General features: G+C 42.4%; 1 pseudogene; it reads right to left on the bottom strand.

The window, feature by feature from the left end:
- Nucleotides 1–9,754: 9,754 nt before the first annotated feature.
- The window catches only part of LOC142492338 (HEAT repeat-containing protein 5B-like), a 44,196-nt pseudogene continuing 27,406 nt past the window's right edge, over nucleotides 9,755–26,544 (bottom strand).

The raw sequence follows: 26,544 nt of genomic DNA, 5'->3' as shown, positions 1-26,544 counted from the left end.
TGTACATAGCGCTTCACAGTTGTAATACATGTGGTAATCAAATAATTAACAGAAAATATAAATAACAGGTCATGGGAATAAGTGCTTCAGACATAAAAGTAACATTAAGGAAAAGGAGTCCCTGCCCCGAGGAGCTTACAGTCTAATTGTTAGGTAGGGAGAACATACAGAGACAGTAGGAGGGAGTTCTGGTAAGTGCGTCTGCAGGGGGCCAAGTTTTATGTATCGTGTTCAGAATATCCACAGTGCTATTCATATGCTTCTTTAAGCAAGTGTGTCTTAAGGTGGGTCTTAAAGGTGGATAGAGAGGGTGCTCGTCAGGTACTGAGGGGAAGGGCATTCCAGAGGTTTGGGGCAGTCAGTGAAAAAGGTTTAAGGCGGGAGAGGGCTTTAGATACAAAGGGGGTAGAAAGAAGACTTCCTTGAGAAGAACGCAAGAGTCTGGATGGTGCATAACGAGAAATTAGGGCTGAGATGTAAGGAGGGGCAGAAGAGTGTAAAGCTTTAAAAGTGAGAAGAATGGAGTGTGGGATGCGGGATTTGATCAGAAGCCAGGAGAGGAATTTCATGAGGGGAGATGCTGAGACAGATCTAGGAAAGAGTAGAGTGATTCTGGCAGTAGTGTTTAGGATAGATTGTAGGGGAGACAGGTGAGAGGCAGGAAGGCCGGACAGCAGGAAGTTACAGTAATCAAGACGGGAGAGAATGAGGGCCTGAGTCAGAGTTTTAGCAGTCGAGCAACAGAGGAAAGGGCGTATCTTTGTGATATTGCGGAGGAAAAAGCGACAGGTTTTAGAAATGTTTTGAATGTGAGGGGCGAATGTGAGGAGGAGTCGAGTGTGACCCCTAGGCAGCGTGCTTCGGCTACTGGGTGAATGATCGTAGTTCCAACAGTAATGTGGAAGGAGGTAGTAGGGCCAGGTTTGGGAGGAAGTATGAGGAGCTCTGTTTTAGCCATGTTGAGTTTAAGGCGACGGAGGGCCATCCAGGATGATATAGCAGAGAGTTTTGCAACTTCTTCTGGAAGTATGCATGGTACATCATTCATGGTTTATTTTCACACATTGTCTGTTAGTTAAAACAGGGTATAATCTGTGTTCTCATACAATTTCATGTTCTGTGTTCTCGTACAATTTCATGTCCTCAACGCATTTATGATAAGCACACTGTCTTTTATTGTTAATCCATCATCTTGTTTGAATGCAGTGATATGATTGGGAAGAAGCAAAAGTCGCTGCTTTGTCTTATTTAAGCTTTTATTATCTTCGATAATCTTCTTCACTGTATCGCAGTAAAATTTTGTTACATCTTCCATTATATTTTTGCGGATTATCTTACACAAATATGCATATTCAATACTTGTTCTTGCATGTTGGAATTGTTTTATTTCATGTTGTCTCCTCTGTAGTTGAATGTGCAGAAAGCAATTACTATCTTCATAAATTCGTCATAATTGTTTGTTAAAGCGTCCCCATATATTTTGTGTAAAATTAAATCATTTTTCAATTCTAGATTAAATTCTCTGCTATTGTTCATGAGGTTATTGATGTTGATTGGTTTTGTCTTCTTTTTAAACAGTTTTCGTCTTTCCTTCTTCGGATTCAGATGTAATTTGCAGCTAACCAATCTGTGATCACTCCTTCTGTCAAAACTATTAAGCATTTTGCAGTCTTTAATCACGTGTTTCTTGTCAGCTAGGAAATAAGCAATTTCATTCTTGATCCCATTGGGTCGATTCCATGTCCATTTTCTATTTGGATTCTTCTTGAACTATGAATTCATGATGTAAAAGTTTTCACATTGTGCAAATTCTACCAATCTGTCTCCACGTTCATTCCTTTTACTTTATACTTACCAACTGATGCTTAATCTTTCTGCTGGGCACCCACCCATCTTTGCATTGAAATCTCCCATAAATAACTTGAGGTGATACTTTCCTTTGTTGCTAAAGTGGTTGATTTCTTAGTAAAAAGATTCCCCTTCATAGCCTGTGTGACGTGATGCTGGGGCATACGCTTGGAAACCTGTATGTCTTTGTCAACTGAATGAGGATTGTGGCTTCTCTTTCTCATTAGCTTTCATACTCCACAGTTGTTCTCGTGTTAATGATGAAGCTTACTACACAAATTCCTCCATTTTTTTACTTCTGTAATAGAATAGGTGACTGCATTTGAGCTGAATGCAGCCTTCATCTTTTATTCGTACTTTAGTAAAGCCAGGAATATCCCATTTCATCTTTTCAACTTTGTCTTCCAGTTCATGCAGCACTGCTTCACTGGAGAGATTCCGGCAGTTGCCGGTTGTCAGATTTAAGTTTGAATGACAGCTTTTGTTTAACTTCTGGGGATTCTTAGCACTTTTTGCCTTCATGCCTTGTTCCTTAATGCTGTCAGGCCCAGGGACAATCCAGCCTCTGGAAAATGAGGGCCATTGATTTTCAGTAACTTCCATATTTGGTGGTTGTGGCCTTACCGTTCTTGGCAGCCATCCTTATTTGAATGTATATAAATACCTTTCCAACTTTATGCCAAGTATATTTTTCAAGTTTTCATAGTATGGTTAAACCTACCTACACAAGTGCCACTATACTTCTTCTTGAACACCTATTGCCAACTTCCCATCACATAGAGATGTTAGATAAGCATTTGAGAGAAGAACACCATTTATATACAGTATGTTACAAGATATATAAATACAAAAATAGACATAAACCTGGCGCATGTGTAAATACAGTGAAATGATGTGAAATGATATTAAAGTCCAAATATACAGACTATTGTTCCCAATCTTGAGTGGTCATCTGGTGATATATGGTATCAAAATCACAGTTCACAGAGCAAAGAGTGAACAGTCCTCCTCACGATATATTCAACCTGCAGATGTATGACATAGAGCAGAGAAACAGGACATTGCGCAGTATATCTAGTTGCCAAATGTGCCCTTATGATCAAAGCTCAATGAAATGCCTACTTACTAGAAGTAGATAGGATGCATGCAGGGGAGAGAATTTGTACTTGGAGCCTTCTGAGTCCTGGTCGCCTCTGGTGTAACACGAACCCCTCGTGGTATCCTCTGCTTCCGTGGACGTCAGGCAGGTCTCCCTTTCAGGAACGTAGTTTCCTGGATCTGCTTCAGGGTTCCTTCAGCCTCTTATTTCCTCCAGTGGGGACAAAAGAGGGAAAGGATTGCGCAATAATAAAAAACTTTAATGACGCCTACCTCTAACAAATAAAATACTCACAAAAGACGGTGAGTGTAAAAACAAAGAAGTGCCCGACCCAGCACAACCCAAACGCCGCACTCAGTCTTTGAATGTCCTCCTCGGTGCCGCGTGTACCTCGCGGGATTCCGGCGCGGTTTGGATGACGTCACCGTCTCCTCTTCAATGACTAGCAGCTTGAGTGTGTCGGGCAGTACCTCTTAGGCTCCTCACTACGCGTTTCGTGACGGGGAACGTCACTTCGTCAGGGGATTGTGGAGCCTCATCAATCCCGTGTGCAATATATAGCCCCAGTTTAACCCCTCGTATACAGGAGCCACTTTGGGCCAAAAAGTAACAGGGTGATTCCACTTGCTGATAATTACCATCAGATGGGTATGAGCTTAATCACCTCTGAAGCGACTCCCTGACTCAATTAGGATTCATGGGATCACTTGATGCAAATACAGTAAAAATGTATAAAACCATGTATAAAAACATATGAAATTACATTGGATGAGAAAATAAATGATTGGTTCCAGTGCATCAAAGGAATGATGCTAAATCAAAATCGATGTTTAACCCTTTCGGGGAGAGGGTCTTGAGAGTATAGATCCAGAAGGTTTCTTGCTGTGAAACCCTCTGTAGTCTATCACCCCCTCTGATACCCACCTTGGGGCAATCTATGCCGATACATGTGAGCCCCTCTGGTGATTGATTATGGTGCAATTTAAAATGGTTGGAAACACTGTGTGTTTCCAAACCATTTTTAATATTGTACACATGTTCGACAAATCTTCGTTTCAGTGGTCTCCCCGTCCTGCCCACATATTGTAATTTACAGGGACATTCTAAAAGGTAAATACAGAAATTAGATTTGCAATTAATAAATGAACGGATTTCAAAACTTTTACCGGTTACATTGGATTTGAATTCTTTACATTTTGATCCATAACTACAACCAATGCACTTCTTACAGGGAAAATAACCTTTAAGTTCTTTTAAACACATTGTTTGTCCCAATCCTTGATGTTTCTTAGGGCAACTAGGGGCCAGCTGGGATTTTAAGTTTTGAGCTTTTTTATACACAATTTGCGGTTTGTCAGGTAATATGGATTGTAGAATAGGATCTCTTTGTAGGATCCCCCAGTGTTTATTAAACACTTTGGATATCTCCCTAGACATACCGTTAAATTGTGTGATGAAAGGGAGAAATACTTTATTTGCATTAGCAGCTACTTTTTTAACCGGATGGATCAAGGAAGCCCTTTCTGTGTTGTTAGCTTGCTCAATAGCATTTTTAACAACTTTCCCATTGTATTTCCTATCTTTAAACTTATTACCCACGTCCTCAATTTGTTCCTTATACACTTCCAATTGTGAACAGTTTCTTTTTACCCTAAGCGCTTGTAATTTTGGGATATTTTTTAACCAATGGGGATGGTGGTGGCTGGATGCCAAGACATAGGAGTTGGCATTCACCTCTTTGTAATAAGTTTTTGTGTGTATCTCATTATTAACAGTGTAGAGGGTTAGATCCAGGAAGTTTATAGACTGTGGACTAGTACTAAACGTGAATTGTATATTATAGTCGTTTGTATTAAGATGTTCTTTGAAGGCCTCTAAATCTTCTTTAGTGCCCTTCCAGACGCATAGCACATCATCGATGTAGCGTTTCCAGAGTACCAGGTTTGCACCATATGGGTTGTGGTTAAGGATGTAATTTTCTTCCCACATGCCCATAAAAATGTTAGCATAACTTGGTGCAAACCTGGTACCCATCGCGGTGCCACACGTCTGGAGGTAATAGCAGCCATCATGAGAGAAATAATTGTGGGTGAGTATATACCTGATGGCTTCTATAATGAATATTTTAACTGAAGATTCCATGTTGGTATCTTTATTCAAAACCCACTCTATGGCCTTCAGACCCTTTTCATGGTCTATAATAGTGTAAAGGGACACCACGTCGCATGTGACCCAAATCAGATCTTCTTCCCATGTTAGATCTTCAATGGTTCGTAACACATGCGACGTGTCCTTGAGATGTGATGGTATTTCTACCACATACTTCTGTAATAGATGATCCACAAATTGAGATAGGTTGGATGTTAGGGACCCTACCCCTGAGATGATAGGTCTACCTGGGGGTTTCAAGGGATTTTTGTGGATCTTCGGGATAAAATAGAAGAGTGGTGTTTTAGGTTGTTCTATCAATAAGGACTCCAACTCTTTTTTACTGATAATACCCGTATCATACCCTTTTGCCAGCCATTCAGATAACTGAATACCATATTCCTTTGTGGGGTTATTTTTAAGTGTTTGATAGGTTTCCCCATCACTTAATATTCGTTGGGATTCTTCCTGATAGTAGTCCCTGTTCATGACTACTATCCCACCACCTTTATCAGCTGGCTTGATCACTATCTGATGATTATTTGATAATGATTTTACTGCTTCCTTCTCATTTGTGGTCATATTTTGTTTTTTACATTTGAAGTCTTGGCTCAAGTTTTCTAAGTCTCCTATGACCATGTCCGCAAAGGTGTCTATAAACTTCCCTTTACACATCTTAGGGTAAAATGTTGAACTTTTCTTAAATGCAGTCAATGGGGACTTCACTGCGTTTGTACTTGCTGTGTCCATGTTAACAGCTCTAGTGACTGCATCTTTGATAAAATACTTCTTTAGTGTTAACTTCCTAACATATTTATGTACATCAATAAATGTTTTAAACATGTTAGGTCCCTGGACTTGAGCAAAAGTGAGTCCCTTTTCTAATACTTTTGTCTCAACATCTGAAAGTTTGTGATCACTAAGATTAAAGATATTCTGTTTTTTTACCAATCTCTGCCTGCATTTGTTCTTTTTCTGTTTTCTTGTTCCTCCTCTCTTTCCTCTGAGACGTCTGCTCGTGATCTTTTTCTTTCTAACTCCCTGGGTCCTTGCCACTCTCTCCTGCTCTCTCTCCTGGCTTCGTAAAAGGGCTTGTGACCTCTGCGTTGCTCTAAAAAAAGGAGGAACAAATCTTTTATTACTTTCTCCATCTCTATCTTCTCTTTCATTTGATCTCCATAGTGGTGATCTCTCCCTATATTTTCTACAAGTTTGATCTCCCTCAGATGTCTGTGATCTAAATGATTCATATCTTGTATGACTGTTTTCTGGGTTCTTCAGATCTTTTGTATCTTTTTTTATCTGTCTTTGTCTCATTCTTCTTACTTTGAGCATGTTTAGAATTGGAGTTTTTATGAGACACTTTACTTGTTTTAATTACCGGTGGTGCTGTATTAATTACTCCTTCTACATTATCTGTTGGGACTGTCACCTGTTCTCTTTTCCAGTTACGTTGTTTATTTTCGTGATAATCTTTTTTGTCTCTTGCAAATTTAATTTGCTTATTCAATTTGGTTTCTCTATCCAATTTTTCTATTCTTAAAATCACTTTGTCCTCTAGTTCCTTATATTCCTTTAGTTCCATAAAGGGTTCCAGATTCTCCTTAATCTGATTAATCTCACTGTCAATGATCTCCAAAGTAGAGGCTCTTTGTTTGATCACTACAGTAACTGTATGAGATTAACCGAACATTGGTCCAGATAGAAATTCCACTCCTCCATGAAACTTTCTTTATCTTTATCTAACGTGGGGACTTTTAAAACTCTTAAGCCCCTTGGGATTCTCTTGCACTCCAGATATTTTTTAAGAGCGTAAGAGTCCCAAGTTTGCTTAACTTCCTGATGTAATAGTTTCTCTAATTTTGAGAACTGCGTTTCTAGATTTTCTATTTCCAGATCCATACAGTCTGGATTTTCATCAAAGACCCCATCAAAATTGCCACCTCTAAGTGCTCTATTAGTGAAAAGAGCCATACTAATGACAAAGGTGAAAAGGGTATTATGTGAGGTGAGCAGCTGTACAGTGGGAGATAACAACAATAAAAATACAAAATATACTGTGACAAGCGCTATACCTAAATTAAAACTATGCAGTGCATATGTGAATTAATAAGTGCAGTGCACAACTAAAGCAGCCTGGTAATCTACTGAGGAATATCCCAAAATAAACCTCAAAACAAGAATATAAATACAAAAATAGACATAAACCTGGCGCATGTGTAAATACAGTGAAATGATGTGAAATGATATTAAAGTCCAAATATACAGACTATTGTTCCCAATCTTGAGTGGTCATCTGGTGATATATGGTATCAAAATCACAGTTCACAGAGCAAAGAGTGAACAGTCCTCCTCACGATATATTCAACCTGCAGATGTATGACATAGAGCAGAGAAACAGGACATTGCGCAGTAAATCTAGTTGCCAAATGTGCCCTTATGATCAAAGCTCAATGAAATGCCTACTTACTAGAAGTAGATAGGATGCATGCAGGGGAGAGAATTTGTACTTGGAGCCTTCTGAGTCCTGGTCGCCTCCGGTGTAACACGAAACCCTCGTGGTATCCTCTGCTTCCGTGGACGTCAGGCAGGTCTCCCTTTCAGGAACGTAGTTTCCTGGATCTGCTTCAGGGTTCCTTCAGCCTCTTATTTCCTCCAGTGGGGACACTGAAGCAGATCCAGGAAACTACGTTCCTGAAAGGGAGATATGAGAGGAAATCCGGTCTGTGCACGAGTTCCGGAAGACCCCCCTGCTGTTAACTGCATCCTCGCATTACCATCTTACCAGCTGGAACAGAATCCACAAGAGACAACCAAATATTCTGGAGGACGATCTGTGGAGTCTGGAGACACCTCCTCTCTATGCCATTATTTATTGGCCGCTTGTTAGATTTCAATCTCTTTTTAATTTGTTGTTAATAAACAGTGTTATACTATGTTTCCCTTCTCTTCCCTATTTTGAGGTATCATCAAGAGGTCCCCCCATCCCCATTTGAAGATTTGTTGTTCAAATGTAAGTGTGTTCCCTATAGAACTTCATACGTTTATTATTGTCTCTTAACCACATAAGGATTGTGAAGAACTGCTCACCTATTATACCGTAGGTCCATAAAACGTTAGGTGCAAAGAGGTATGAGGTCAATATTAGAAAGAGTGAACAAAGAAGTTCAAATGGTACCCCTATAACTGCACTCTAAACCAATGGTGTATGTTTCTAGGGCTATAAGGTTAAGAATCCCCTATACCTGAAACTAAAATCGAAAACGGCGCAAAAAACAAAAAAGTTTTAATACATCTTTAAATTTAATAATTACACTCAAATGGATAAAATATGGGTATGAACTGACCCCTCGGAGGAGCGAAGGGAGTCAAAGATAGGGATAATAGTAAAGCTAGTAATCTCCTATGGAACATATAAGGGAGGTTAACCCCATAGACTCCTGCGTGTTATTTAGGACATATGATGCTCATGAACTAAACACATAGTATCAAATGCATACTGCGTAGGCAAAAATAAGGTAGCTGTATCAGACTTAGTAGTACACAATGTTGACAGCACTACACAGATAAATATAAGTATCGCACTGTATATAGTAACGTGGTGTTAAATGGTCTATGCTCATAACCAAATAGCAACTCCTGGGACTGTGTCACTTTCAAAGGTGTTATCCCTTCCCTCAGACTCGTATAGATACAAGTGTTGCAATCAGTGTAACAAGCCTGTAACAGAAAAGCGTTGTATATTATTATTATTACTATTATTACTATGTATGCTCACTTGTATAGATACAAGTGTTGCAATCAGTGTAACAAGCCTGTAACAGAAAAGCGTTGTATATTATTATTATTACTATTATTACTATGTATGCTCACTGTGGAGCTTAATAAAGTTTTTTGAATTTTCCAAGCGTTGGTTGTGTGGAGTGCTGTGACCACGGTTACCAAATCCTCCCTTTTACACGTCATTTCCGGATAGGAGCACGCCGACACCACGAGGAGCAGAGATGGCCACCGGAGCGTTCTTGTAGCTACAGTGCAGAACGGGTGTCGTGAGTACACAATAATACATGCAGTTATGTTTTAGGCAGTTGTGAGGCTACTTGGCACCGCACTGTGATTTACTTTGGGGTCTTTTCTTTGAAGAGGCTCCGCTGTATCTCTATGGATTGACCAGCCCACTGCCTGCATTATCACTGCTTTCCTCACTAATGACTGTATGGCTTATATATCAGTGGTGTCAGCTCCAAGCTTTATGGGACACATGCAGATTCAATAGTGCTGCGGTTCAGGAGACTCGGTACTCAACGGGTTAATACCCAAGTGTTGTTTTTTTTTTTTTTAATAATTATTTGAGTTTGTTATATGTAAATTTGGAATGTATACTGTTATCAAGTATTAGTCAGAAATGTTTTTCTTGCGTAAAGTTCCTAAATATAGTCAGTATAATAATTCAGTATATCTGAGCAGGGAGTTTAAACTATGGGGATCTGCAAATCATTTACTAATGAATCAGACAGATTGTGTAATTTCTCCATTGTCAAAAATCAACTAAAAAAAATGCCCATATTAAAGACCATCATTTTTTACATCTCGACATAACCCAAGCTTTAACATAACAATGTAAAAAAAACAAAAAATCATAAGGTCAAAACCCACTGATTTAATTTACAATTTTATTTCACATTGTGTATGTTTTATGTATTTAATTTGAGTAAACTTGAATGCAGATTGCTGGGAAACATCAATAAAGTATATTTATGCCAGGGTGCCAAAGGTAGAACACAATGATCATAAAACGATTCATTAGATTGGTGGGGAAAAACATAGTACCCTTTCCCATAAATAAATAAATAAATAAATAAATAAATGTATGTACAGTATTTGAAGCACATGGAAATACATGGAGGAGCAGTATAGGAAGCACATGGAGGTACAGTATATGACGCACATGGGAGGTGCTGTAAGGAATCACATGGAGTTACAGTATAGGAACCACATGGAGGTACAGCATATAAAGAATATGGATGTACTGCACTGTATTATTTTATTTATTTATTTATAAAATGTTTTACCAGGAAGTAATACATTGAGAGTTACCTCTCGTTTTCAAGTATGTCCTGGACATAGTTAATATGACAAATAATACATGGTTACAAATACAGTTACATAAATGAACAGGGTATACATTATATACTGTACAATAGATTGCATGCACAGTTAGAGAAGATGTATATTATAAGCTTATGTAACAGTTACAGACCAGATTAAAATGTGAGACAGCCTTAGTTTTGAAAGAACTTAGACTGGCGAATGTGAGAGTCTCCAGTATGTTTTTCCAGTTTTGGGGTGCACGGTAAGAGAAGGAGGTGCGGCCGGATACTTTGTTGAGCCTTGGGACCATGAACAGTCTTTTGGAGTCTGATCTCAGATGATAAGTGCTGCATGTGGTAGGGGTGAGGAGCTTGTTCACATAGATAGCTTGACCAGAAAGTATTTGAAGGCAAGACAGAAAAGGTGAACTTTGCGCCTAAACTCGAGTGATGACCAATCTAGTTCTTTGAGCATTTCGCAGTGATGTGTGTTGTAGTTGCATTGGAGAACGAAATGACAAATTGAATTGTAGAGGGTGTCAAGTTTGCTAAGGTGGGTTTGGGGCATATAAAGCACATGGAAATACAGTATAGGAAGTACATGCAGGAGCGGTACAGGAAGCACATGGAGGTACAGTATATGAAGAACATGGAGGTACAGTATAGGAAGTACATGTTGGTACAGTATACTAAGCACATGGAGGTACAGTATAGGAAGCATATGGAGGTACACTATAGGAAGAACATAATGTACAATATTGGAAGCACTTGAAGGTACCGTATGGGAAGCACAATGAGATACTGTATAGAATCAGAAGCCCATGGAGGTATAATTATTAAGTACATGGAGATACAGTATATGAAGCATATGGAGATACAGTATATGAAGATCATGAAGGCACAGTATATGAAACACATTGAGGTACAGTATAGGAAGCATATGGAGATACAGTATATCAAGCAAATGGAGATACATTATATGCCACCACAGAACTGGCAGAAAAACTTTCTTGTGAAAGTTGGTGTCAAGATGCTTTCTAAGTAAGATATTCATAATTGATGCTTTTGATGAATTTCAAAAATCCTCCAACTTTCACATATTTCTACTTCTTATCTCCTCTCAATCACATACGCTGATAAAGGTAAAGCAAAATAAGTTCACAATAACGAGATACTAATATAGTTCCCAGGCATAATGAATTCCAGACTCAAACACCTCATATGATGCATGTCTATGCCGTCTAGAGAACATAAACAATAACATATATTTAAAAAGTTGACAAAAAACAGAATAACTATTTGAATTACTCTTCACTTTGCTGGAGATTGGTACAGCTCACCAGATACTTGATATCACATGTGCTGAAAGGATCATTTGAATTCTTTATGGTATCACAGGTCTAATTTGAGTTAATTTAGGCTGTAGTTGAAAACAAAAGTACATACTAATGTATCTTTCAGGTAGCGCACATATAGTAAAAGTAAGCTATTCAAAATTAAATTACCATGCAAACCGCAACTTGCCTCTTGCAATGTTACATATATTTCCATAAACTCTTCTTGATACCGTAACCGGTTGAGATAACTTTTTTAATAGAGCAGGCTTTATTATTTAAGTTACAATTCCCATTTCCCAAGGCCTTAGTGTATCTTCAAACTGCAATATTGTTGCTTTCATTTTTATCTAGAATATGGGCAAACTACTAATGTACCATATGCAAACCAGCCAAAAAATATTAATGATCTCTATGCTGAAAATTGTGCTTTAACAGTTCAGGCAAGGAGCAGTGCAGATTCATAGTAGTATAATGCTCATGGTCATACCAAACTAACCTTACCCACTTGCAGTGCAAATATGACGATGTTACTCTGTATTTCTCAGATGGGAAATAAACCTTACAAACCGATCTCCCGTATACAGTATATTTTCTCAATTGGATGGACCAAAAGCAGGGAGCCCTGACAAAGTATCATCTCATAATTCAATACATTTGAACTTTATTACTACATTTTTTGTTGCTTCCGCTAAAATTTCTAACGTCATCTGTAAAAATGTGTGCGTTGTTCATCTAGGATCTTGTCATCCTGTTAAAAAATCCACCCAGGTTAGAACAGATGTAGAAGATTTAATTGCTCCTGCTGATACCATATCACACTATAACGCAGAATATCCCACTTTAATGCAATAAACTTTACTACATCTGTATATACTAAGGATGGACACGGTCCAAATGGAATTTTTGTCAAACCAAAACACGAAAATATTTTACAACCAAAACAAAAATCAAAACATAATTTTTTTTTAGCTCTTGACATTTTGACAATAAATATCATGTGATATTTGTAGCAACCGGACATCCACTGACAATGCGCATTGAAACCTGTTGAGAAGTTTCTTGATCGATTTTAAGGATGCATGAATACATTTCTCTTTTATGCTATTCAGCACAGTTGTCACAGCCTAGTGGAAAAATTCTGAAATCCTTTGTGATGTACTCATGAGGAAACAATTTTTTTACTGTCTGAGAAATACAGAGTGCCGCCCTATCTTTGTCCTACATGTGGGTAAGGTATGTTTCAATATAATCAATAACAATTAAACTGGTATCATGTTAGTAAAAATAGTAATTTTAAATTAGCCAATTTTACTGCATGTAATGTTACAATATAATCATTGTGTCAGTACGAGTTTAAATTATTGTGATAACGAAATATCTATCCATTTGTTCATCTGTTGTACAGATGTAGCCAGACTGTCGCCAGAGCCGGACGAAGAAAAGCAAAATGCTGTTGCTCCATAAAAGCAATGGCTCTCTGTGTGTGGGGGGAGGGTGGTGGTAACTTTTTTGTTTTTGATGGATCCCCCATGGAGAGATTTCCTGCTGCCGGGTGATGTTACACTGGCTACTTCTGTAGGCCTGTAAAAAAGATTGAAAATAATTTGGAACTTAAAAAAATACACTGCTCCCTCATTATTCCTGTGGATTGTGCAGAGGAGTTTTCCATTTACGTTCAAGACCCTTCCTGTTTGTATGTTGATCTAGAATGGGAGCTTAACCTAGGGGTATCACTGATTGCCACTAAAAGTGAAATAAAATGTATAGATTGAAAGTATGTAGACGATACACAGGTTATGAGCTGTAAGCCTCAAAGAAAACCTTACATTCTTGAAATATCCTCTGTGCATCACAGAGAGAGGTGATAAACATATGTACATTTTACATGTTATTTATCAGTATGGTATTGTCCCTACCTTTAGTGCACTAAGCACAGCTGTGAAAATATTCAGCTGCACAGCCTGCTGGCGAACTCCTTTAGCTTGCTTGACACATTCAGCAAAATGATCCAACATTTGCAGCCTGTAATAAACACAAAAACCCAACAGCAACTTGTTGCAATGGGTCTTACACAGCAAAATTCGACACTAAACAGACCATTCTTTTCATATCCATCATTTATTATTACTACCCGTAGGCACAATGAGAAAGCAGGAATTGCAGCAGCAGCTGAACAAAATGGCCAAGTAATGAAAAAGGAGACCACATTATACAGATGTAGCAAGAGTAATTGTTTCCCGGCACCGGGGCAAGCTGAAGTTGTGCGTACCACCTCGTCACCAGTCGATTACATCAGGGGGAGTGACGGCGCCTGTGCATTGGAGTGGAAACCTCACAGCTGTGTCTGTAGTTGCATCAACTCCAATGCACAGGCCCCGTCACGCCCCCTAACTTAATCGACTGGTGACTAGGTGGTCTGAATCGACAGAGCGTGCTGTGTGACCAGAGACTACTTACCATCCGAACAAGCGGCGTTAGCCGACATGGAGCAGATTGCTGTATTGGGATGTTGCTCACAGTGCGATTTTACTCTGCCAGATTGTAAGTGGCATTTTATTTTTGGGTAGTAAACCTTTTTTTTACAGTACTTCACCATATTGTGCTATTATTAATTTTCAGGACCGGTTTTCTTCTCTGTTCATTGAATTGGACATTCACCTCTGATTTCGACCTAGTAGAATAGTCTTCATTTTCCCTTTTTACTATTTATTTAGTATGTATATCTTTTTCCTAGTTATTTGCGCTTCTGTCATTTCTCTTTATATTTCTCTCTTGAGGATCTTGTGGGACCTTAGATAATAAGCAGCACCTACTAGGAGCACTATTACATGTTATATTATTCTCACGTGTAATTTGGAGGTGTTACAGGTGTGCACACCAATTCTTTTGAGAAATATATATATATATTTAGTAACTGGGCTTTGTTTTATAAATGCCAATGTTAAGAGTTACATTGCTGAACGCAAAGTAGGAGCAAATTTGAACGTGTCAACATTGCAGGAAAAAAAAAACTGCAAAAGGTATTGTTTAAAAACAAAACAAAAACACAGAACATTAAAATAAAACAATATTAAAATTCAACGGCAAGAGAGATTTTTTTTTGAAATACAACAAGAAATTATGTTTTTAAATTGATGCTCTAAATGTTCTTCCAGAACGGAGAATAGGCCTGATCTCCCCCCCTGCTCGCGCCCCCCCACCCTCCTCCCACTCGGCTCCGGCATCAAATGACTTAGCAGAGTCATGTGACGTCATGTTGCCATAGCAACACAACGTCACGTGACCCCACAGCGTCATTTGACGCCGGGTTGCCATCGAGTCATATTGCTGGAAGCCAAATCAAGGTAAGGTAATTTACAGAGGCCTTGTGCGGCCCCCTAGCATTTAATTTAAATGCATTCGGGGAAGCACTGGGCCTGTGTAAACACGACGTCCCCCCTAGGGGGCGCACCCCCCAGTTTGCGCACCCCTGGTTTAGAGCTTGAACTAGCATCACATTTTGCTAGGACGTCTCCTTTGCAGAAACTCTGCCTTCAGTAACACTCACCTGAAAGTGACCCAGTTGCTTTAGCAACTGCTTCCCAATTTGCTGCCGCAAATTGAAATGCCACACTGACCTGTGCTTGGATGACACGTGAGGGAACACCACCCCAAAGAGAGCCACAGAAGCATCGATCACAGACACTCCTAGCGGGAGGGGGCCAGGCCAGCTTCTCCGGCTGGGATGCGCAGATATATTGAGGAAGGGTCATGTTCTAAAGCCCCACTTCCAGATGCACTGTTGGGCTGGAGCTGCACAACATGCAAATATCAATTAATAAAAGCAGCAACAGAATAAAACATCTGTGTCACAATCCCCCATAAACCCTCTCTGCCCCCTCCCCCCCCTTGAAGGTTGCGAGTACTGTACCAACCAATGAGAAAACAATTCTCTGGTCTTAAGATGGAAGCTGTACAGCCAACTGGGAAAAATAAGACTGACCTTACAAGAAACAAGCCAAAGACAAGTCTTAGGCCTTGTCCAGGGTGGCGCTGAGCGGGCGCTCCCGCTGGCCGCGATGAAACACATTGCTGCAATGTGTGTGGCCAGCGTGAGCGAGCGTGGCGCTTACCTGCTTGGCGAGACAACCAAATTTGATATAGCTGCTCACTGATGCGTCACGTGAGCAGCTCGCCCAATGAGGGCGAAAGAATAGGAATAATTATAAAGAATTCTAAAATACGAACGCTGAAAGGGGGATGACCCAATCTGGTCTGTTCCATCACAGGGGTAAAATAACCAGAATTATACATGCCCACTGAGTCAAATGACAAACTGGGAAACTGGAAATGTAAGCAGAGATAAGGGTAGTAAACCCCATCATACACTTCCAGCGACAGTGCCTTTTCACAATAAGCTTACAAAAATAATTTAACACTCATTTCGGTACGATTGTTTTGTGAAGGCATCACCCAGCTTTAACTTGGTTCGTTCAATTTGGGACCACACTGATCATGCAACAATCAAGATCATTCGCTACCTTTTGTAGGGGGAGGGGAGGGGGGTGAGAAATATTGTTTGTCACTCCACATCAATCCCATACCTGATCTTCAATGGATTTGTGGTCAGTCTCCTGCAGCCACGAGCCAAGCAGCACACTGTCATCATAGTGACACAGAAAGCGGAGGAGGGATGTGGTGGTATTGGAAGAGTTGTCGGTTAAGGTGAACTCTGCCACTAGCTCACGAAGAAGCACGTTGAAGTTTCCTATACAAAAGAATGGATATTTAGGTATACATGAATATTTAGAAGAGATAAGAAAACTGTTAATAAATTAAAACAAAATACCATTGCAGATACAAATTAGAGGCTCATTCTATGTTCCTATCACACAGGATGTGAGAACTGGGGGGGGGGGGGGGGGAGAGGAGAGGGGTAGGGACCTTTATTCGTGAATACCAAGGTCAAAAACAAGAAGTTGAGAATGACAATTCCAATACGAGAATCTTGTCACATTTTATTGTTTCTTCCTGAGGCTCAAAAACATTGTTGTTCCCAGTTAAGATCCTGGAGCTAGAAGTCCACCAAGTTTTCTATATCAACTTAGCCATTCTTAAAAAAAGAGAACATTAAGAGGTTATCTTTACCTTCATACGTCTTGGGGGGCAACAAAGCCAAAATGTCATACAGCCTCAGACGGACCATTGCAGCACTTGCCTTTAGATGTGTCCCATGTGCTTTAATTACAGAAAGGATGCTATAGAGTTAAATCAAGAGGGGAAATAAAAAGTTTGCATTAAACACAATAAATGATTTCAGAAGGACAGTTTATACCGAACCAGGCTCTCTTATTGCAACTACAAATAAAAAAAAATCTAAACTATCTTGAATAGTCAACAGGTTTATTAGATGTTTGAGCACAGCTTCAACAGTTTCATTCATTGGTTCGTAACTCTGTCTTCAAGGCACAGTAGCTGGACCAAGCTTCCAGTAGCATCAGATTATATTCTAATAATATTTACACCAAATTCATTCAGATGTGACTGGCACAATCGGGTTAAAAAAAAACAAAACAAAAAAAAACAGTGTACTGGTCCCTTGGAGCAGCTGTTCCAGGGACCATACAGCGGTGGCAAGTGTGAGCAGGTGGTTTCTTTGGCGTCTCAGATTGCTAATCTGAAGAGGCAATTTGCAACATTGAGGGCCATTGACAATCTTTAACAGAGTTTAGTGCTCACAAAGCAAGCCCTAGCTGGGACTAGTGTTGCAGATGGTGGAGCTGTGAGTGAGGAACAGGTAGGTAGCTGGGTAACAGAAGAAGAAGCAGGGGCAATAGGGAGAGGCAGGCCAGTTCTGAGTTGACAGATCCCAATAGATTTGCCAGATTGAGTGAAGATATTAGGTGTGTCATGGCAGGAATGGCAAGGCTGGGGAGACCGATTCCTTTAGCAGCCCGGGGAATTGTTCATCCAGCACAGAGGACAGGATACTCAGAACAAAAAAGTCTTTGGTGGTAGGTGACTCCATTATTAAGAGGGTAGGTAGAAATCTGTTGTTGTGCACACATGAACAGAACCAACTAGTCTTCCGCATGGCAGAAAACTAGTTAGTAAATATATCTGTTGTATCTGTGGTTCCTTAGGGATACAGTATGGCTGTGAACTACTGGTTTAACTTAACCCATTTTTTCCAAACGCCTAAAAACACTTTGCAGGACACACAGTACGAACAAGAATACTTTTCTCTTCTAACCAATTATATGCGGATGTGGCAAAATAATATATTCTATAAAATAATAGTGGAGCACACCTGTGTGCCTCTGGTAACACATGTGTATTGTGACCACATATCAGATGTAAACAAACATTGGTGACATCACAGTATTATCAGCCACACAGGTCATTTCAAAACTACTTTTGTCATTTAGAAAAGAATAGAAGGGGGAAAAAAAATGACACTAACTTGTGATTGGTGCCAATAATTTAATTAAAATAATCTCCTAAAAGCTTTTTTCACCCAGTTTAGTAGTGTGAATAGACCTATATTTTCCGATAGCAATGTAACTTCAGTTTCAGGGACAATATATATTTGGAATGGTCTGCAGTTCAAAAATTGCTCATTAATATATTTACTTTATAATGTTACAGGCGGTGATCAATAAAAACAGAATGGTATATTCTATATTCAAGCAGTGTGAGAGGGTAGCATTTATAATAAAATGCAATCTAGTCCAGGGGGGCGCAAACTTTTTTCCCTTGCGCCCCCGACGGCTGTCCCCTCACTCCCGCGTCCCCCCCAACCCCAACTTACCCGCGCTCCGGCGTAATGACGTCACGTTGCCATAGCAACGTGACGTCACATGACCCCGCAGCGTCATTTTGACGCCGCGTTGCCATGGCGCTGCAGGGAGGAAGCCGCCGGAGCCACGGTAAGTTAGGTTTACAGAGGCCCTGCAGCTCCCCCGGCACTTAATTTAAGTGCCTTCGGGAAGCGCGCGGGGCCTCTGTAAACCCCGCGCCCCCCGTCGGCAGTGTCGCGCCCCCCCTGGGGGTCGCGCCCCACAGTTTGCGCACCGCTGATCTAGTCAGTAGTTCTGACATCAGTGAAACACTCCACTATTTGGAAAACAGAGTTTCATTAGCTTGTTACACTGAAGTATAGATGCAGCGGCCGTTATTCGAACAAATCTCGAAATGGATTTCGAGATCTCACTGTGATCCGCACAAGTTTTGCCGGGCAGACTATAATGGCCCATCGGATTAACACAGCAGGGGTCCCTGCTGTGTGAGTCCTACCAGGGTCTGCCTTTCTGTAATAGACGCACAGTAAGAGATAGGCTGAATCAGTCACACTCACAGTGCGCGCCTCTCACAGGCGATCGCGGGGGGTTTATTTAATTTTAAACATTACAGTAATGTAGCAGGGGGTCTCTGGAGCTGAACCGCATTGATTTCAAGTCCGGGGACACCCTACTTCCCAAGATACAGGCCCCGTTATGGGGTGCCGGTATCTCTTATGCATGTAAATGTCTCGCGTCACGTGATCGGGACATTTCCATGCATAGGAGATACCGGCACCCTATAACGGGGCCTGTATCTCGGGAAGCAGGGGATCCCCGGACTTGAAACCAATGCGTTTCAGCTCCGGAGACCCCCTGCTACGATACTGTAATGTTTAAAATTAAATAAACCCCCCGTGATCGCCTATGAGAGGTGCGCAGTTAGTGACTGATTCAGCCTCTTACTGCGCGTCTATTACAGAGAGGCAGATCCCGGCAGGATTCACACAGCAGGGACCCCTGCTGTGTTTATCCGATGGGCCGTTTGCAGCGGCAAAACTTGTGAATATATCGCAGCCTACACGCGGCACAACACAAAATGTACCCAGGTAAATGTTCGGATAATGGCCGCTGCATCTGTAGTAGTTACCAACTATTTGTCTTTTCCACCAAATTTCCCTGGTTCCAATTACAAGCACGCAAAAAAATAAATACAAATTCAATGGTGCAGGTTCCTGATTTAAATGAGATTTAGATGTAAAGACTAATTAAACTGCATAACTTAAGCATTTTATGCAGCCATGCCCCAATTACTTACTGTGACATCATGGTCATGGCACATTCAATGGGTGTCATCAACTTCCTGATCACATCCTCAGTGAGCAGCTCAGGGCAGTGAGCAACAAAACTCTGCATAGCTTGAAAAAAAGTCAATGTTTCATCAAAATATATTAACATAGATGATTCATGATTTAGTCTGCTGTACAAATGGAAAACATTTAATTAATGGCATTTATAGATCCAACTGAAACATTACTGAAATTAAAAAAACGTGTGTATAATACACAAAACAATGTGTATACTATACATTTATACACACATATATACATACATATACACATATATATATATATACACACATACAGGCATACCCCGCTTTAACATACGCAATGGGACCGGAGCATGTATGTAAAGTGAAAATGTACTTAAAGTGAAGCACTATTTTTTTTCCACTTTACGATGCATGTACTGTTCTGCAGACATCATATATATGCATAACTAATGTCAATAATGCATTTGTAACCAAAATAAATACAGTAGGCTTTATAGAAAGAAAATCTTTAATGTCAGCTAATTTTTTCTTACTAGTGCCCCCACAAAATACATACCAAAAAAACCCATCCCTCTAAATACATGTAACCCCACCCCGCCAATACAGTACATATTAAAAATGCCCCCGCCAATACATATTAAAAATGCCCCCGCCAATACATTTTTAAAAGACCCACACCGCCTCAATACATTTTTAAAAGACCCCCCCCCTATAAATATTTTTAAAAAATCAGGCCGCACGGGTAAAATCATATCTCCTCCAGCACCCCTCATATCACCCTCCCCTGCATCTCCCTCATATCACCCCCCCCCTGCATCTCCCTCATATCACCCCCCCTGCATCTCCCTCATATCACCTCCCCCTGCATCTCCCTCATATCACCTCCCCTGCATCTCCCTCATATCACCTCCCCCTGCATCTCCCTCATATCACCTCCCCCTGCATCTCCCTCATATCACCTCCCCCTGCATCTCCCTCATATCACCTCCCCCTGCATCTCCCTCATATCACCTAACCCTGCATCTCCCTCATATCACCTCCCCCTGCATCTCCCTCATATCACCTCCCCCTGCATCTCCCTCATATCACCTAACCCTGCATCTCCCTCATATCACCTCCCCCTGCATCTCCCTCATATCACCCCCCCTGCATCTCCCTCATATCAACCCCCCCCTGCATCTCCCTCATATTACCACCCTCATATCATCCCCCTGCATCTCCCTCATATCACCCCCCCTGCATCTCCCTCATATCACCCCCCCTGCATCTCCCTCATATCATCCCCCCTGCATCTCCCTCATATCACCCCCCCCCTGCATCTCCCTCATATCACCCCCCCTGCATCTCCCTCATATCACTTCCCACCTGCATCTCCCTCACATCACCCCCCACCTGCATGTACCTCACATCACCCCCCACTTGCATGTCCCTCACATCACCCCCCACCTGCATGTCCCTCACACATCACCCCCCACCTGCATGTACCTCACATCACCACCCACCTGCATGTCCCTTACATCACCCCCCACCTGCATGTCCCTCACACATCACCCCCCACCTGCATGTCTCACATCCCCCCCCCACCTGCATGTACCTCACATCACCCCCCACCTGCATGTCCCTCACACATCACCCCCCACTGCATGTCTCACATCCCCCCCTCACCCACCTGCATGTACCTCACATCACCCCCCACCTGCATGTCCCTCACACATCACCCCCACCTGCATGTCTCACATCCCCCCCCACCTGCATGTACCTCACATCACCCCCCACTTGCATGTCCCTCACATCACCCCCCCCGATGTCCCTCACATCACCCCCCCCACCCCACGTCCCTCATATCACCCCCCCATGTCCCTCACATCACACCACCCCCTGCATGTCCCTCCTCCCTTTCTTTCCCTACCTCAAGCAGCGTGCAGGTTGCGGGCGGCAGAAGCATGGCAGTCAGAGGCGGCACACGCACGCTAGAGCGCGGCTCTGAGCGGGCTCGGGGGAGTGATCGGAAGAACCGAGGGGGGGGGGGAGTAATCGGAAGAACCGGGGGGGCTCGGGGGAGTGATCGGAAGAACCGAGGGGGGGGGGGGAGTAATCGGAAGAACCGGGGGGGCTCGGGGGAGTGATCGGAAGAACCGAGGGGGGGGGGGGGGAGTAATTGGAATAGCCAGGGAGAGGGTAAGGTGACCGGAAGAGCCAGGGAAAGAGGGAGGGGGGCGGGGGGTGATCGGAATAGCCAGGAAGAGGGGAAGGTGATTGGAAGAGCCGGGGAGAGGATGAACCGGGGAACAGAAGAGCTGGGGGAGCCGGGGAACGGAAGGGCTGGGGGAGCCAGGTGAAGGAAGAGCCGGGGAGAGGAAGAGAGGGCACACCACCACAGCACGCACACGCCGCCCCCTGGTGTCCGTACTCGCGAAGCACGCGTACGTAAACAGGGGGTAAGGTGCAATTAAAAAAAAATGTACGTACTTGCGAGTGTACGTAAAGCGAGTGTATGTAAAACGGGGTATGCCTGTATACACATACATATATACACACACACATGCATACATCTTTATAGCGCCCATCCAAGTACATAGCGCTTTGCAGTAGTAATACACCTGACATCATAATAAGATACATGATAGGAATAAAAGTAGACATTAGGAAAAGGAGTCCTTTCCCCGAACAGCTTACAATGCTTACATATTTAAATACAGGTCTATTTTTTTATTTATTTTTTATTACTCAGACTAGACCCATATTAGGCTGTGATACCTTTTAGCGGACAAAGAGTTTTTCATAGATTAAGTTAGTGTACAGAGGTTTAATTTTCATTGTACACTAGAAAAATAAACTTTTGAAGTTTCGAAAGCTCTGTACACTATAATTTCATCTATGGAGGACTCTGTTTTTCCACTAAAAAAGGTATCACAGCCTACAACACATTTACACTTCTCCAGCACCAATGCGGCTACTAAAACGTTGAACTATAGAATTACCCAATTAAACATCAATTCATTTTTATTCCTAAGTCGGACTGCACCAATAAGGAAATCGGGGGTGTACCATCCTGCTTCTTACCACAGAGAGCTCCAGCGCGACCTTCCAGAGTCACCTGCCAAGTAAAAGAGTCTCCTCTGGCTTTCTCTGCCTCCAACTCTTTTAAGGAACGAGGAAACACATTTCGCCAAAGCAGAAGCATCTTAGGGAGATGGTATCGCACAACTGAGGGGCCTGTGTAAGTTTGAGACAAGAAATTGGTGAGAAGCCATAGGGACTATAGCAATGGACTGTGAACGGAAAGGATGTGAGCAGACAAGACTTGTCTCCATGTATGTTTGGCAAGGATATGACAAGCTTTTACTACAGAGAAGAACAAAAACAAACAAGTACTCACAACACTCACATTTATTTGTAAAAATGCGGGGACTATGGGGAGCTAAATAAGAGGGAGCTTTAGACGGTATAACCAGTGCAGTACTCAGCTTACAGCAGCCCATCTATTCAGGTTCTGAGAGAGAGTGTTAGCTTGATGATAAATCCAAAGGAAGTAGGTTTATGGATCAGGCACCACATTATATTATCACTAACCCAACTACTCTGTTCCCAAAAAGCGCCTATGAGCGATGCACACTTTTCCATTATCCTTTTCTATTATTCCAAGTTACAGAAATTCAACTTTTGCCATAGAAATGAGTTACATAGCAAGACAGTGATTCATCCGGCTGTGATGCAATTACCAACGGATTGGGGTGCGATACCCCGATGAACCCCAGCCAAAGGCAGGTATTCCTTGTGCTTGGTTTCTACTTTGTGCATCTCTCAAACAGGAAGGGTACAGAGAAGATGCAGAGCAGCGTACGTACCTAATGTCATTAGAGCTCCAAGCAATAGCCATCCAGCCTGCGTGCGTTGTAACGATAGTCTGCTATTTTGTGAAGCAGTGCGTAACAAGTCTTCGGCTATGCTGACAACCATCTGCAACAACAAAATCAAAATAATGAGACGGACTTCATACAGTATACAGATTGGCAACAGTAATACTCAGGAACCAGAATAACCTTCACTAAACTGCTGCAGTGCATAATAGCATGTGTTGGATTGCTTAGCATGGGTTTAGTTGCCATGGAAGTGAAGAGACCTAGAACATGAGCACAAAGTAGATTGCATTTGAGAAATAACTTGGAAATTAGGTCAGAAAGGTGAGGAAGGGATGTAGATTGGCAATATTGCAGAAATGGAAACAAAATTTGGCGAGGTACCGATTGTGAGGGGTGAGGGAGGAGTACAAAAATGACACCCGTGCATCTAGCTTGGAGTCTACAAAGTATAGTGGAGACTTACAATTCAATTGAGAAATTAGGTACAGATGTAGGGTTAGAAGGAAGGGAACTGATAAGCTCTGTTTTTGACATGTTAGGTTAGAGATGATAATGGGACATCCACGAGCAAATAGCAGAAAAACAGTTACACACAATTGGAATGAAAGAGGAGAGGTCAGGAGATGAGAGGATTGAGAGAGAAAATTGTAGAGGGGGGGGTGAGGGGAGAAGATGGGAGACTTTCTCCTTGGTAACTGGTGTGGATGTGGCTTGACAAAGTCGTGTCGAATAGCGTTGATTTCATCTCTAAAGTGGTTAGCTAGATCTTGAGCTATAAGGCCAGAAGTGGGACCTTGGGTGGAAGGACAAAGAGAGTTGAAAGTTGAAAACAGACATTGTGAATTGGTGGATAGTAGATATGTGAGAGTAAAAGTAGTTTTGTTTAGAAAGGATTTGGGCAGAATTACAGGCAAAGAGAATTAATTTGCGGTGCATAAATCAGCTTTAGAGAGTGATTTCCTCCATTGACATTTAGTGAGGGAACAGAGACGACAGAACATAATATTAAGCAAGTAACCATCACAATGTGAAGCAGAGCTGGACAACCGCTCAGAGACCAAAGAATGAGGTCAAAGAGGAAATAAGAGGAAGCTGGAGTATTAGGGTTATCAATAGGAATATTAAAGTCTGCTAGAATGAGTGAGGAAGTCAGGAATGAGCAGGTGTGGAAGCCAGGCAACAAAATTGTCTGCAATACGGAGAGACAGGGGAGTATTTTTTTCAAATGAGGGTAACGAGAGGGAAGGACAAGGGGGTATTACTTGGAAAGTGCATCAATGAGAGAGAAGAAGGCCTCCTCCACCATGTCTGCTCCCTGGTCAGGGGTATGACTAAAGGAAAGGCCACTGTAAGACAGTGCAGCAGGTGAGATAGTAACAGGTGGCGTTAGCCAAGTTTCAGTAATGTCTATTAGGCTGAACGAGTACGGTATATACACATATAAATACAGGCATACCCCGTTTTACGTACACCCGCTTTACGTACACTCGCAAGTACGTACATTTATTTTTAGTTACACCATACCCCTTTGTACGTACGCATGCTTCGTGAGTACGGACACCAGGGGGCGGCGTGCGTGCGCACCTCTCATCAATACTGCAACCTCCTTCATTGTGGTCCCTAACTGAGTGGGAGTGCAGGTAAGGGGTAAGGGGGAACGGGGCCAGATGGCAGGGGGAACGGGGAGATCGGGCGCACCATCAATCAGCTGCTATAGCAGTGATTCCGCCCGCACTGCAGCTCCTGGCTTTTCTCCCTCCGCTCTCCTCCTCCCTTCTCCCTCCTCCCTCCTCAGAGCTCGCTCTAGCCTGCTGCTGCTGTAGAATGGAACTTTGCATGTGAGTTACAGGCTACGGGGAGGAGGAGGAGGTGCTCTTCTACTGCATTCTGTGCTTGTGTGTGTGTCTGTCTGTGTGTGTGTGTTTCTGTGTCTGTGTGTGTGTGTTTCTGTGTCTGTCTGTGTGTGTTTCTGTGTCTGTCTGTGTGTGTGTGTGTGTGTGTCTGTGTGTGTGTGTGTCTGTCTGAGTGTGTGTGTCTGTCTGAGTGTGTGTGTGTGTCTGAGTGTGTGTGTCTGCCTGAGTGTCTGAGTGTGTCTATCTGAGTGTGTGTGTGTCTATCTGAGTGTATGTGTGTCTGAGTGTGTGTGTGTGTCTATCTGAGTGTGTGTGTGTCTATCTGAGTGTGTGTGTGTCTGTCTGAGTGTGTGTGTGTCTGTCTGAGTGTGTGTGTGTCTGTCTGAGTGTGTGTGTGTCTGTCTGAGTGTGTGTGTGTCTGTCTGAGTGTGTGTGTGTGTGTCTGAGTGTGTGTGTGTGTGTGTGTCTGAGTGTGTGTGTGTGTGTGTCTGAGTGTGTGTGTGTGTGTCTGAGTGTGTGTGTGTGTGTGTGTGTGTGTGTGTGTGTGTGTGTGTCTGTCTGCGTGTGTGTGTCTGTCTGCGTGTGTGTGTCTGTCTGCGTGTGTGTGTCTGTCTGCGTGTGTGTGTCTGTCTGCGTGTGTGTGTCTGTCTGCGTGTGTGTGTCTGTCTGCGTGTGTGTGCCTGTCTGTCTGCGCGTGTCTGCGCGTGTGTCTGCGCGTGTGTCTGCGCGTGTGTCTGCGCGTGTGTCTGCACGTGTGTCTGCACGTGTGTCTGTGTCTGAGTGCGTGCGTGTGTCTGTGTCTGAGTGCACGTGCGTGCGTGACAGAGTGCGTGCGTGACTAAGTGCGTGTGCATGCGTGACTGAGTGAGAGTGCGTGAGAGATTGTGTGACTGAGGGAGTGCGTGAGAGATTGTGTGACTGAGGGAGTGCGTGAGAGATTGTGTGACTGAGGGAGTGCGTGAGAGATTGTGTGACTGAGGGAGTGCGTGAGAGATTGTGTGACTGAGGGAGTGCGTGAGAGATTGTGTGACTGAGGGAGTGCGTGAGAGATTGTGTGACTGAGGGAGTGCGTGAGAGATTGTGTGACTGAGGGAGTGCGTGAGAGATTGTGTGACTGAGGGAGTGCGTGAGAGATTGTGTGACTGAGGGAGTGCGTGAGAGATTGTGTGACAGAGGGAGTGTGTGCGTGACTGAGGGAGTGCGTGCAAGCCAAGC

Source organism: Ascaphus truei, chromosome 4 (assembly GCF_040206685.1).
Source record: "Ascaphus truei isolate aAscTru1 chromosome 4, aAscTru1.hap1, whole genome shotgun sequence".
In the NCBI taxonomy this organism is placed as follows: Eukaryota; Metazoa; Chordata; class Amphibia; order Anura; family Ascaphidae; genus Ascaphus; species Ascaphus truei.
Note: the sequence above shows the minus strand (reverse complement) of the source record. Positions and strands in the feature narration are given on the sequence as shown.